Here is a 13,619-nt window from a genome sequence, read left to right as displayed (position 1 = left end):
TTTCATGCTTCACTGTTGATCTCAGTTGGTCACATGCCCAAGCTTCACAATTTACTTTCAAAGCAAACAGAGGACTCTCAATTCTGCCAAGATTCTGACATATCAAACAATTTATTTATGTTCACACAACATGGAAATTACTTGTGCCGAACTCATAAAACATCAACTTGTGAAATCTACCCACAAAAACTTTAATTCTAGGTATAAGTCTCAGGCTTGATTATTTGTACAGCTCGGCAGTCATGAATAATTTCGGAGATGAAACCAAAGAAGGTTTCGGTTGACGTCTTCTTCTCTTTTTTTCTGATCCAATGAGCCAGCCTTACTCATAAATCTCTGTTTATCTCCACTGCTGCTGAAAACATTAAATCTGATCTCTAAAAACAAATGACTACAGCATTGCTAGGACCTTATGTTGGCCATTCTAGATTCTTGTAGCTCTATTTTTTCACATTAGTATCTGTCATCACTTCTTGGTCCTGGATGTGTGAGAGCTTTTTCAGCAGGACCCACAATTGGCAGTGATGTCACCTCAGTAGCACCTGTCCTTGCGGTTGGATCCCACCTCCCCATGTGGTTTTTGGTTTGCTGAGGTAGGCACGTCAGGCATGTCTAACTCTGACTCCAAGTAATAAAGGGCTGTTATGGCAGTGAAAGTGTTGGGACAGCTGGGTGTGAGCTTCCTCATACCCAGAATATGAAGCACAGACTGGACGTGTATTTGGGAGGTTTAAGACATTCTTAAAATACACAGCAATGAAACAGGAGTTTGGCACACTTGTTCTGAAATTGGACATGAAATAAGAGAACCTCAGCAAATTATTGTGTTGTAACATTAGAAAAAATAAAAAAATAAAAGTAGGGTTAGCTAAAACATGACTTGTGCCTCTTAATTGTTCATAATGCTTCTACAAAAACTGAGCATCGGATACCGGTACGTACACATTTACTTAAGGTGTTCATTTTTAAAATATCCAGTGTTTTATATATTTTATTAAAACTTCCACAATAATTAGATTGCACTTAAAAAATAAAAATAACAAACAAGCTGTTTGAAAAAGCTGCCAATAAAGCCAGTCGGTTAAAATAAATGTGCTTTACTTTAGTGATGTTATTGGACAGGTATTGGATATAAAAAGAACATTTATAAATAGGTTAATGGTTTACTTTTTATTAAAACATTATACTTCTTCAGAAACACTGTACATGTATTCGTACTTAAATGATTAGAACCTGTTACTGTAATGTTTGTATTTGATATCAAAATCACATGATATTTATATCATTCCCCTACATGCCTTTTTGTTGTCAATATAAATAATAGTAGTAAGAAACACAGTTTTAAGCAGCCCTATGTAGCATTATTATCACTTTGACCTTCAGACTGACCTTGAAGGAGAGGTCAAAGGTCACATGTGACTTTTTAAAATCTTTATACGTTACTTTCTTTATGTTGGCTCTATAAACCACACTTGTAAGAATCATAGTTTCTAAGTTGTGAGACTTTTGGTCAATTTTTAACCAGTTAAGCTAGATCAGGGGTTGGTCAACTCCAGGCCTCGAGGGCCGGTGTCCTGCAGGTTTTAGATCTCACCCTGGGTCAACACACCTGAATCAAATGATAAGTTCATTACCAGGCCTCTGGAGAACTTCATGACATGTTGAGGAGATAATTTAGCCATTTAAATCAGCTGTGTTGGATCGAGGACACATCTAAAACCTGCAGGGCTCCGGCCCTCGAGGCCTGGAGTTCGACACCTGTGAGCTAGATTGTTAAAATGAGCCCACTCTACACCCCTACAAAGTTTTATCACAATTCATTCAAAACCTTTTGAGCTACCATGTTTGAAGACAGAATGACACACATGCGTGCAAACACAACCGCCTTGGTGGAAGTAATTCTCTTTTGACAGAGGAGGCTACATCAGCTGCATTTAAAGGATGAGTCATTATTTGATTTAGAAGAATGTCTCTATGAACCCGTTTACACATGCATTTGTATCTGTGAAAGGCTGTCAGTGTCCTGGCAGCAGTGTAAATCACTGACTGTCAGCACTGTGTTATGTGAGCAAACTGTCAGACAGTACAAATTACATATTAACAAATGTAGTTAACTAACCCCTTAGTTAAGTCGTCGCCCAACCAAATTTCCTTGCATTGACAGATCATTACAGACTTATTTTTGATAAATTATGGAACCTTATAGGCCCACCGTACACACCGAGCAGTGTTGCTGCTTTTAAACCCTTAGCACTCACATTTCTTCTTCTTCCATCTTGGCATTAAACTTCATGATCAGCTTTCACGTGTGTGTTTCGCTGCCACTCCAGCACTTGTGGAGTTAATCGCAGCAGCAACAGTAATCACGATAGTGGCTGCAACAGTATCTTTGGTTTAAATGAAAAGGTCTTTCTTTCTACTCTTTAATTTTCCACTTTGCAAATTCCCGAGGTAAATACTTAACATTAGTGATTTTGTTTAATTTCCATTTCGGAGATGAAAGTCTTACGAAACCTAACAATGCCGGGACAAAATGTCTGGAAGTAATTTTTGAAAGTACCCAAACATGAATCCTCATAAGCTGCCACACCCAGGTGTGCCAATAGGAATTACAGAAGGAGGTGGGCTGCAATGACATAATAATGCAAGGCGAGGCATGTATGTGTGTGGGCAGATCAAAAATGCCAAATCACTGGAGATGGTATCACTTTGCTTTCTTGTATAGAGAGGAGCTCGTGTCTCTTAGCCGACTGTTACCTTCGTCGCAGATGACTGAAACTTCCAGTCTTTTAACCTTTCTCCACCTTAAACACACCAAATGTGACCCTCCAGATGGCAAATTACTACAAACCTCCACATGCTCACTTTCACATGAAGTGCTGTCAGAAGTGGCTGTGTTTGGACAGCACTCCCTGCAGCTGTCACATCTACAGATTCAAGTGTGGGAATGCACAGTGTGTGCTTGTACACATGCAGGTGCAGTCTGTGCCTTTTTACTTCTTTGCCATATTTGACAGCGAGTGTGCATCAGCGCTGATGGGGTGCCGTTGGCGCTGGCCGAACAGGGTGAAGGTGGTGCTGCAGACAACGAGCGTGACAGCTGTTCCTGGAATGATGTCGGGCTGTCAGGACTGCTTCGCAGAGAGCTTGTCCTTGCTTGTTGATCTCTTTCAACAAACACCAAATACCACAGGAAATCTTTCCATGCACCTGTGAGGCCGAGGAGGCCACATAGAAAGCGCGATGGGTGTGAGACGGGGAATAAAAGAGAAAATAAGCTTTGTAATGGCTGCATTTTTGAGCTGCATAGTTTTGTCTTTTGTATTACCAGCCCAAACATGTTCCTGGGAAGATTTTCTCAGTCCTACAAACTATTTTCTCACCGGTCTCAAAGCAAGTTCATCCGTAACTGAGACAATTTCCGATTACCCGCATAACCTGCTCACTCTGAGTAACCAGTTTTCTTTTGAGCGTATTTAATAATAAGCTATTGATTTAATAGCGAGATGTTGAGTTATGTTTTATAAATACCTCTATGGTGCACAGCCATGCAGATAGTTGTGATTTTATCTGCTGAAGTTTTGCGATATACTTAACATTGACTCCCAAATGCTGAAAATCATTTTTAAAAATTACATAACTGAACTTTATTTTCCTGTTTTTGTGTTTAATAATATGATCTTTTATGTGGAATAAGTAACTTCAGCTACCACTGTACTTACATTGTGCATATCTGTGCTTGTTGGTTAAAACATCATAATGAATTAGTTCACATACGTTCACTTAATCAGCTGGAAATGTATGAGTTGCACTGTGGTACACATCTAAACTCTGAAAACATCAGACTTTAGCATTTGCAAATCAGCTCTTTGGGATTTAAGGTAACACTTCCACGATGATCAAATAAGTGAAGAATAACAGATAATGTTTTTCTTAAAACGTGTCGGGATAAGCGGGATAATCCAACGGCTCGTATTCTGAGAGTTTTCTTTGAAACTCCTTTGTGTTGTACAAATTGCCTGCAGCTTAAATAAGAAGTAACCACGAACACCTAACAACCAAGTCGCAGTTGAGTCAAGCAATTATTGAGGCTATTTAAGTCGAGCTTTATGTGAAAAACGTTCTTACATGATCTGTCTTGAAGAAAATGCCATTCTTGATGATTCACATATTTAATTTGGCAAAGACTTTATGCCAAAGGCAACCCTCCCCCATCTCTTTCAGGCTTGGGATCGGCACTCGGAGTACACTGACTTCTTGTCCCCCATAGGCTATGGCAGGTCTCACTACCATCTTGGAAGGTTTATAACAGCAGTGAAACCCGCCGACGATGATGATGATGATGTGTGGTTTGGAGGCAGTGGTGGTGCTGCAAATTTTGGTATCGATCCAATACCCAGTAAATACAGCGCCTGAATTGCCGATATCCGTGCCAATATTTGTAACTCATTAAGGTAGTTTATGCAGAAGAGAGGAGTGTGGCATGACTTATGAGATGAATCACATTCAATTTGCGAATTCTGAACACATTTTAATGACCAATGAATCACTTTTTATTTTCCACAATAATTAGTTAACATGACAAAACACGCCTTTCAGCTTTTCGTGTATTTTGAAACTGGGTTTTGTGGAAATCTGGAATCTAAATGTAGCTGTCTCTAAAGCACTTTGGGCCAACTTCTGTTCTTTATGTGCTATAGGCTGTAAATAAATAGATGCGAAAAGGCTCAAACATTTTTTACAGTGCATGTTTGAGGTATGTATGTGGGATACATACTGATCTAAATGATAGAAACAAAGTATTGATCCAGTCACTGATCCGATACCAATGCCAGAGTTTGTATTGATGCTATCTAGACAGTGGCACTAATAAAAAGGCAGGACGTAGAGGTTGCAGAGCTGAAGATGCTACGATGTTCAAAGGGAGTGACCAGGAGTGACAGGATTAGAAATGAGTGCATTAGACTGATTAGTGACTATATTGAGAGGCATAGTGCAAACATATTGGACCGTGCATGTTGAAGATGGAGCTGCCAGGCAGGAGGAAAAGAAGGAAGGCCACAGAAAGGAGGACAAGCAGAGGGCTGGTGCGACAGAGGAGGATGCTGGGTATAGTGCAAGATGCAGGTAGATGATCCTTAAAGAAAGCTGCTAATAGAAGAAGAAGCTGTCCTTTTAAGGAAATAGAAAGAGAGGGTTCTTGTTGACTATGATACAAAATAACTGCATCCAAGGACGAATCCTGAACATGTAGAGCAACTTGATAAAAACAAGCAGACTAGTGGCACTCATCGATGAGTATATGCCATATGTTTTGCCCTTTAATAGGACATTGGGGAGTATGCTCATCAAGGATGTTATGAAGACATCATCTGGAGACAATTAGTAGCACCCTTAAACGTCTGAGAGTTTAGGTAGCACTGTTTTTCACTTCGAGCCATGAAAGGGTCGTTCTTTGTTTGAAAAGTTTTGGGTGAAATTGGAAGAGGCTCGCCGAACAAATGAGAAACTGACTTGCTTTCTCCTGCTCCTTCTAAGAGCGCCAAATGGCTAAGTATTATTATCAGAGTCGCAGCGTTCCAGTTTATACAACTTAAAAGGCTCCAGAGACTCTCTCCAAGACATAAATCTGTATGAAACTAGACTTTGGTAATTGCCTAAATCTCTGGTGAGACCACAGCTTTCCATAAATCATAACATGGTTGAGGTTTGAGGGCGGCAGTAATATTCCTATAAACAGCTTATAACTTGTTAGTACCCTGGATGCTTAGCAGCGGAGATTCACAAGCCAGTTATGCAGCAACAATTAGCTCACCAAAAAACACACAGACACACAATGGGAGCGAGAGAGTGAGGGGTGGAAAAAGCTGCTGAGGAATCCTGACAGTTAAATGGCTTCCTTTGTGCTTTATCTCTTCCTTAATTATACTTTTGTATTTTCCATTCTTAAAAAAAATTCCAAACCTTGTCATTTTCACTGAGAGTGTGCTCAACGTTAAGCAGGCAAACAATCAGCACATCTAGGATGGCATAAAAGCTTATTGTTGTCCCTCCCTGGAAACCGACTGTATTTGAGAGTGAGTCAGACCTGCATACACAGTATACAAACTATACGCTCGCCTCATGTGACCTGCGTCCACTTTTGCCACTCGAATGCCTGAGGCATAATCTCGAGTCTCTCACACTTAATCACAGTGGCTGACAGACTGGGTTCTGGAGGCGGAGAGTGGTTAAGTTCAGAATAGATGGAGGCTGGAAAAAAAGACAGCAACACACAAGCCCGTCTTTTATTTTCCCTGAAAAGTGAAACAACCACAAATCAGCTTCACATCTCCCTGGGGCCAGATCACGACTCAGACTCTACCGCTTTGGAGAAGGAATGGAACAACACACACACACTGTAAATATATGGACCATAGTACTATATTTACTGCCTGCTAATTCTGATGCAGTGGTAACTCGTAGTGACTTGACATGTTTTATGCTTACGCTACATGTGTAGTGTTTGCTTTATTTTGAAATTTACTGGTGAAGCATATGAACACACTGGTGCATTTGGATAAAAGTCCAGCTTTTCTTTTTAAACTCTTTAGTTTGCCAGCAGTCCTTCTGGCAGTAACAATGTTACTTTTTAACATTTTTTAATGTCACTTGGCTTTTGGTTAAAGAGCCCACGGTAGTTTTGAAGACACTCATTTGGCTGACTCAAAGGCGATGGTTTCATAACCTGGTCATGTGTGCAGCACTGTCAGTGTTTAATGAGATCTACCCTCAGTACCAACTTCAGTAGATTCACCTTGTTAGTACCAGTTCGGATTGAGATCTGTTGGCAGTGACATCACGGTCATGTTCAGGATGATTTAGGTTTTGTGACATAGTCTGTTATCCTGCTGGAAGCAGCCATCAGAAGATGTCACAGCAGAGAAACTAAGACTCATCAGACCAGGCAAAGTTTTTCTGATCTTTTATTGCGCAATTTTGGTGAGTTCCTGTGTGAACTGTGACCTCAGTTTCCTGTTTTTAGCTGACAGGTGGTGTATTTTTCTGCTGCTGTAGCCCATATGCTTCAAGGTTTCAACCATTTTTCTGTATACTTTGGTTATAACGAGTGATTATTTGAGTTAAAGTGGCCTTCCTATCAGCTTTCTCACAGGTACGACTGATAGTTAGGGTTTCTTTGTAAGATTGTAGGGTCTCTAACTTACAATATAAAGCACATTGATGTGACTGTCGCTGTGAAGTGGCGCTATATAAAGAAAACTGAATGCTAAAGGGCAGCACAGTGGCATGGTGGTTAGCACTGTTGCCTCACAGCAAGGCTGCGAGCAAAGCCGCCATCTGGCGGGTCCTTTCTGTGTAGAGTTTGCATGTTCTCCCCGTGCTCGTGTAAGTTCTCTCCGAGTACTCGGGCTTCCTCCCACAGTCCAAAGACATCCAGTTAGTGGGATCAGGTTGATTGGTGATTCTAAATTTTCCTACAGGTGTGAATGTGAGTGCGAATGGTCATCTGTGTCTCTGTGTTAGCCCTGCATCAGACCCCATCTCTCCCCCTATTGTAGCTGGGATATGCTCCACCCCCCCATGGCCCCAATAAGAATAAGCAGAAGAGAATTCACCTTTGATCTCTGGCATCAACAAGAAATTTTTTACCCAGAGAACTGACACTCACTGGATATTTTCTCTTTCTTTGACAATTCTCTGTAATCTCTAAATGTAATTGTGCACAAAGAGCCGAGAAGTTGAGCAGTTTCTGAAATACTCAGAACCCAACAACCATGCCACATTCAAAGTCACTTTAATCACCTTTCTTTGTCATTCCGATGCTCGGTTTAAACTTCATCAGATCATCTTGATCATGTCTAGATGCCTGAATGCACTGAGTTGTTGCCAAGTAACTGCATTGTCAGTTAAACATGTGTACCTAACAAAGTGGCTGGTGAATGTAGGTGATATTTCAGATGTGTCTGTGTAGGTTCTCAGGCATCCAGGTTGTGGTAGGTCGTTATTTGGTGACATTCAGAGGACTTTTACGGCTTTGGTGACCATCAGTACAGGATGTTCCCTCTACACTACACTAGTTTCTTCAATATGTTTTTACCACATTTAGAGAACCATTAATGATGTCACGGGACTTTTATGGGACCAGTCTTTTTAGTTTCTTGCATCAACATCCAAGAACCTTTAGAAAACTAAAAGTACTGTAAACGCAGTAAGTTTTGCAGAATCCTTTGGAACCCTAGCACTGGTTAGTTTTGAAGTACCATTGAAACATGTTGCAATGTTTCTCAAAAGGATTTCTATGCAGACACTGGATATATAATGATGCTCAAGAATTCAAGGTTTTTATTGCCCTGCACAAGAAAGCTTTGAACACACAAGGAAGCCAAAGTCAACATGACAAAAGCCCGAGGAGAACTGAGGAGCGCACGGGGCTGACAGGGGCAGATGCCAGGGGCAGGAGGAGGCTCAGGGCTGGCAGGAGGTGGGAGACGGCCAGCAAAGCTGGAGACGAGACCAGGAAGTGGAATTTCACAAAAACTAAGTACTTTAAAAATAAAACGGGAAACACGCGCTTGCATGATAAAACACTGATATCAGAAACAGAGTGTGAGCATTTGAGTTCTTTCACTCAGCATGATGTAGAACGTTGCCTCCTCTGGCATGACTTATTTTTAAACAAGATATAAGATAAGCGCTTTGTTTTTACTGTTGAGCTGATTTGTCCCATGAATGACGCACTCTCCTGAATATTCTGCCAATTCTCATCACGCAACCCTTTAAAGAACTCCACAGCGTGACTCTCTGGAAGTTCACTGAATAAATTCCTAGACTGATAATGTACTAGTAACCATGTTTTGACTCTTACAGATTAGTAACACTAGTAATAAAACATTTTTCAAGCCGTATAAAAAGCGTTACAGAAATCTGAATTATTTCCAGACCATCAAGACAAAGACCATATTTCAGTTCAGGTGCCAAATATCTCATTTGAATGCTCGAAATGTAAAAGACATAAACACTTGGAACTCCAATTTTCATATCAATGTTATGTGTTTATCAGCATTGCATACTTTTCATTACACTAGCAGGCATTCAAAGTGAGAAACATAATATGAAAATGTGTGCATCACATCTGATTCAGATATTGAACTGCAACTAGGCCACCGAGCCGCAACGTCAGGGGAAGGTGCTGTATTTATGAGGCTTGAGTCACCAGGGTGAGGCCTTTATAACTCCACTGCAGCCTGTCCACACCTAATGTGTACTGTGACCCTGTAAGTCACTTAATCCATTTCTGACTCTTGTCCATTGTAAAGCGTAGAGATCACAATATATGTGCCTGTCTGGCACCGACCTCTCCTCTTCAGTCTGGAGAAACATTCCCACACATGGACAGTTATTATAAATCGGCCATGTGTCACACTCACTCTCTGAAAACTGGTCATATTTACAGGTCAGAAAGATAAATTGACATTATAAAAAAGTGCACCAAGGAGTGTTTAAGAATTCATAATCTAATGGAAATCCCTAATGGAACCTAATGGAAATATATAAAGAGTAACTTGTAAACTTTAATGTAGTTAATAGAGCTTTTGTGTATTTATCTACATGACCTTTGGCTTTTGTTCTTCCTGTCTTTAATGCTTTGATAGGTTCACTAAAACACTAAAATAATATCTTATCTAACACATTCCAGTTTTTTTTTACAGCATATAATATATTGCTTGGATTAAAGCATTTACACTCAGGCTCCAGTCAGTGTTTATATCTCGCATATTCCCCTTGATAATTTTTTTTCCATGCATGGATAATAAACAAACAGCTGTATTACTGTACCTTATCAGCCTAACATGGAAATCAGTCATGTTCACTTTGCGTGAGTGGCTGTTTCAGCATTGTTTTCTGTATGGGACATTTAGAGCACTCTGAGGCCTGAGCTGTTGGCTCACAGGGATTACTTGTGAGCCAGCAAGTAATCCCTGTGTAACCTTTGTTACTACCTGGCTCATCATGACCTGAATAATGACACGAGAGTCTGTAGATCTGACATGATGAGATCTGTTGAGAAGCACCAAGCTGACGACAGGAGTGCCTTTGTCCACACTGCATCAGGTATAGACTGTCAGCAGGCCCAGGCAACCCTAAGGCTCTTGTACTGCCACTGCCAGGAGAATAGGGACTGCAGAGGGGCATAACACACAGCCGTTTAGCTGCTGATTTAATGTGAGCATCCACCATTATCACGATATAGTCTATATATGTGTCAGGAAATAAGAAAAAGGAAAACTGTTCAAAGGTTCAAGCTCTGGGGAAGCCTGAAGCCTTTTCCAGCTGTTATAGGGCAAAAGGTAAGGGGTACACCTTGGACAGATTCCTGACCCATTGCAGGGCTGCTTTTTCAAATTTTCATTGGTTATTATTGTTAATATTATTTTTTGATGAAAAAATTAACCAAAAATCTGCCAACTATGTAGAAATACAGCTAGTAGCCCAAAACCCAGGACTCTATGAGGATGACAGTGCCCACAGAGGAAAACACATGGATCACAAGGCCATAGACACGTTTCACGCTTCAGGCTTCAGGTCAAAAAGAAGCTAAAGAAGAACTTAAATGAGTTCTTATGTGTCATTAGATGCTTAATCAAAAGCATAGTGGTTACAGTGTCCTTGTCAAAAGAGTTTTTAACCGTGGGTTACAAATATTGTAACAATGCATAATTGTCTTATTTGGTTAACTGCAGAAATAGATTACTTTATTCTTTAGTTGTGTTTATTACAAGCATTATTGTTACAGCAGTTCCAATCATTTCGCATAAAAATGCGTATTTTTGTGCAGATGGACATTAATAGCCTAACAGACAGGCTACAGGAGGACATTTTTTATCAACCATATCAAGAACCAATTTAATTAAAAGAACAGTTTTATACACAGCTATTCACTGGCAATACAGCTAACGCAAGAAAGCAATAAAACTGGGTTTAGAAAACCTTTAAAATGTTTATTTGGTCTGACTTTTGATCACCGTTGGAATTTGTGTGTGTGCATATGTTTTTTAGTGCACCGTCTAAATATAAAGATTTATGACACCAGGAAGAATAGTTAATGGGGATCGCAAGAGACTGAACTAAAACTAAATCATCACTGCTGATGTATCACACAGTAAACTTCAGTGGCACTAACCACCCACCTTGTTGCAGTGGCTGGTGGTTTTGGTCCCCATGATGGAAGCAATGCAGTAAGAATTAATTTCACCCAAATGACTTTAAAAAGGTGCAACAAAGTAATCAAAGCAAATGATTTTTTTCCTCTGTCTCCCCTCTACGCTCTCATGAAAGGACAAATTGTCTGACAGCCACATGTTGGAATGCATGGAGCTCATTGTCCAAAGGACACAAACCAGAAAACAAGCACTTATCGGTCTCTGAAAAAAGAACCTCTAAATTTCCAACATTCTTCTCATTTTCTGGCAAAAGCTGAACTTTCAAAATGTCATCCTGTGGAAATGTATTCAATAGGAAACCAGCTCTGAAATATGAACAAGGTCCGCTTTAAGGACAAAAGCACGCACTTTGCTCCAACGCTCAAAGTGTGTAATCTTAGAAGCACCACGATTGTGAAGGAGGAGGGTGTGGGGAGAGCATCAGCGGAAGTCTTTCTTGTCTTATGTGTTCCTCTGTCATGTCTGACCTGCTTCTTCTCACGCTGCGAACAGGGTGTCAATTAACATTCCAACAGTCTTGGCCTGTCAGGCCACTGTAAATCACTTATGCCTCACCTCTTTCTGGTCCTTTCTACTGTAGGCATAACGACAGGAGGGAGAAAATGAGTGAAGCTCGGGTATGAGCCCTTTACCCTTCTCAGCAGCTGTTGTCCCTTTTTTTGAGAAGCACTAATGTGATGCATTACACTTGATGAAAAACTGTATTTAGTATTGATCAAATCACCGCCTGCATGTGTTTAAATGTATTTTTTTTTCCTGCCTAAGGAGTACTTCCAAAATTAATGAGAGATAATACAGCCCGGACCACCAAACTTTCCCAAATAGTAATCCAATCGTCTCTAAATCCCCACAGGCCTCCCTCTGGGGAATTTGTCAACTAGCATACACCCGAATTGGACGGGTGCAGCCGGAAACCCTGATGTTCCAGCCACAGTCTTAAAATTCCCCCAAAACCATAGCGCAGCCTGCCTCAGGGATCAGTCTGTAACTGCAGCTTTGACAGCCACGGTGCTCATTTGTCTTGCTCCATATCCACTTGAGCACTGCTCTAAAGACGGAGCCACAAAGAGGTTTTCAGACTCTGCCGCACTCACGTTTGGACAGAATTTATAGGCACTGAGACTGATTCAACAACAGTGCAGGCGCATGTTTGAAATAACTTTATGTAAATTGTAGTAAATATAAAAACAAAAACAAAAAAAAAACTAAATTAAAATCACATTTGGTGTGAGCGCCCTTTGCTTTTATCGCAGATGTGTGCTTCTGTGCATATCTGACAAATTTTAACAGTTCTTGAGGCTCACTCAGTGTTTTATATGTCTTCGTACAATCTCCGACCGTATGTTGAAATCAAGGCTTAGTGGTTGCAGGACTCCTTGTTATGCTTGTCAGTGAAGATAGGTCTTTATCACCCTGCCTGGAATTTGGCACAGATCGAGATCCTCCCTGACCGTATTGCCCAACAGAACAGCCTAAGAGTCTAAAAGATGCCAGCACCCCTATATATTTGATATAATTTCTTTTGTAAACACTGTTAACTGTGACGAACCTTGTCAGCTTCTGTCAACATCTGTGTGTTATCATAATGCAGGAGGAGATGACCTGATTGTATCCTCCTTATCCATTATGGCAGTAATACAGTGAGCCTGTTTAGAATTTTCCCCCAGCAAGACAGACAGAAACGTTTATATGCACAAGTTTTAGAATAAATAAATAAAAATACAACCGATTTGCAATGAAGTCTTTTTTAGGTCTCAGCAAAGATCTTCTGCTTCCTTAGGTGGACATATTTCTTTCAGTTTCTAATTCAAACGCTGTAGAAAACCTAAGCTCCAGGACAGGTACTGTCATGTGAAGGAAAAGTCATACTTGCAGGATAGGTTTATGTTGCAACTGCCTTCTGTGGTCGACTGATTCACATTCCCAAAGCGTACAATGGCTTTAACGTAAGCCTTGTACTTTAGTCTTATAGTGACATCTTCTGACCGCTGTAAACACTGCAGCAACAACTGTAATAATGAGTAAGCCAGCATGCAGGGGCAGTGGTTTGGGCTTGAATCCACCTTTCTGTCTGGAGTATACATGTCCATCGAGAAGACGGATTGATGGATGGATGCCAGGTAAAGTATTTCTACCTCCGCCCAGAAGGTTGTGACTGGTTGTCCCGTTTGGTGGCAGGATTGATCAAAAATGTGAAAACTTTCACTAGAGTTTGGCCTAACTTAGAAGTTCATCCAGATCTGGACTCTTTACCTTTCCTGGAGAGACAAAAGTGTACATTTTGTGTCATATTTTCATCAATAAATTCTGAATTGAAAGAATACTGGAAGAACATTAGGACATAGTCTACATGTTCTCAAAAAATGACATGAAAAATGACAAAAAATGAAAATCTTT

The sequence above is a fragment of the Oreochromis aureus genome, linkage group 20 (assembly GCF_013358895.1).
Source record: "Oreochromis aureus strain Israel breed Guangdong linkage group 20, ZZ_aureus, whole genome shotgun sequence".
NCBI lineage: Eukaryota > Metazoa > Chordata > Actinopteri > Cichliformes > Cichlidae > Oreochromis > Oreochromis aureus.
This window is presented reverse-complemented; position numbering follows the sequence as displayed.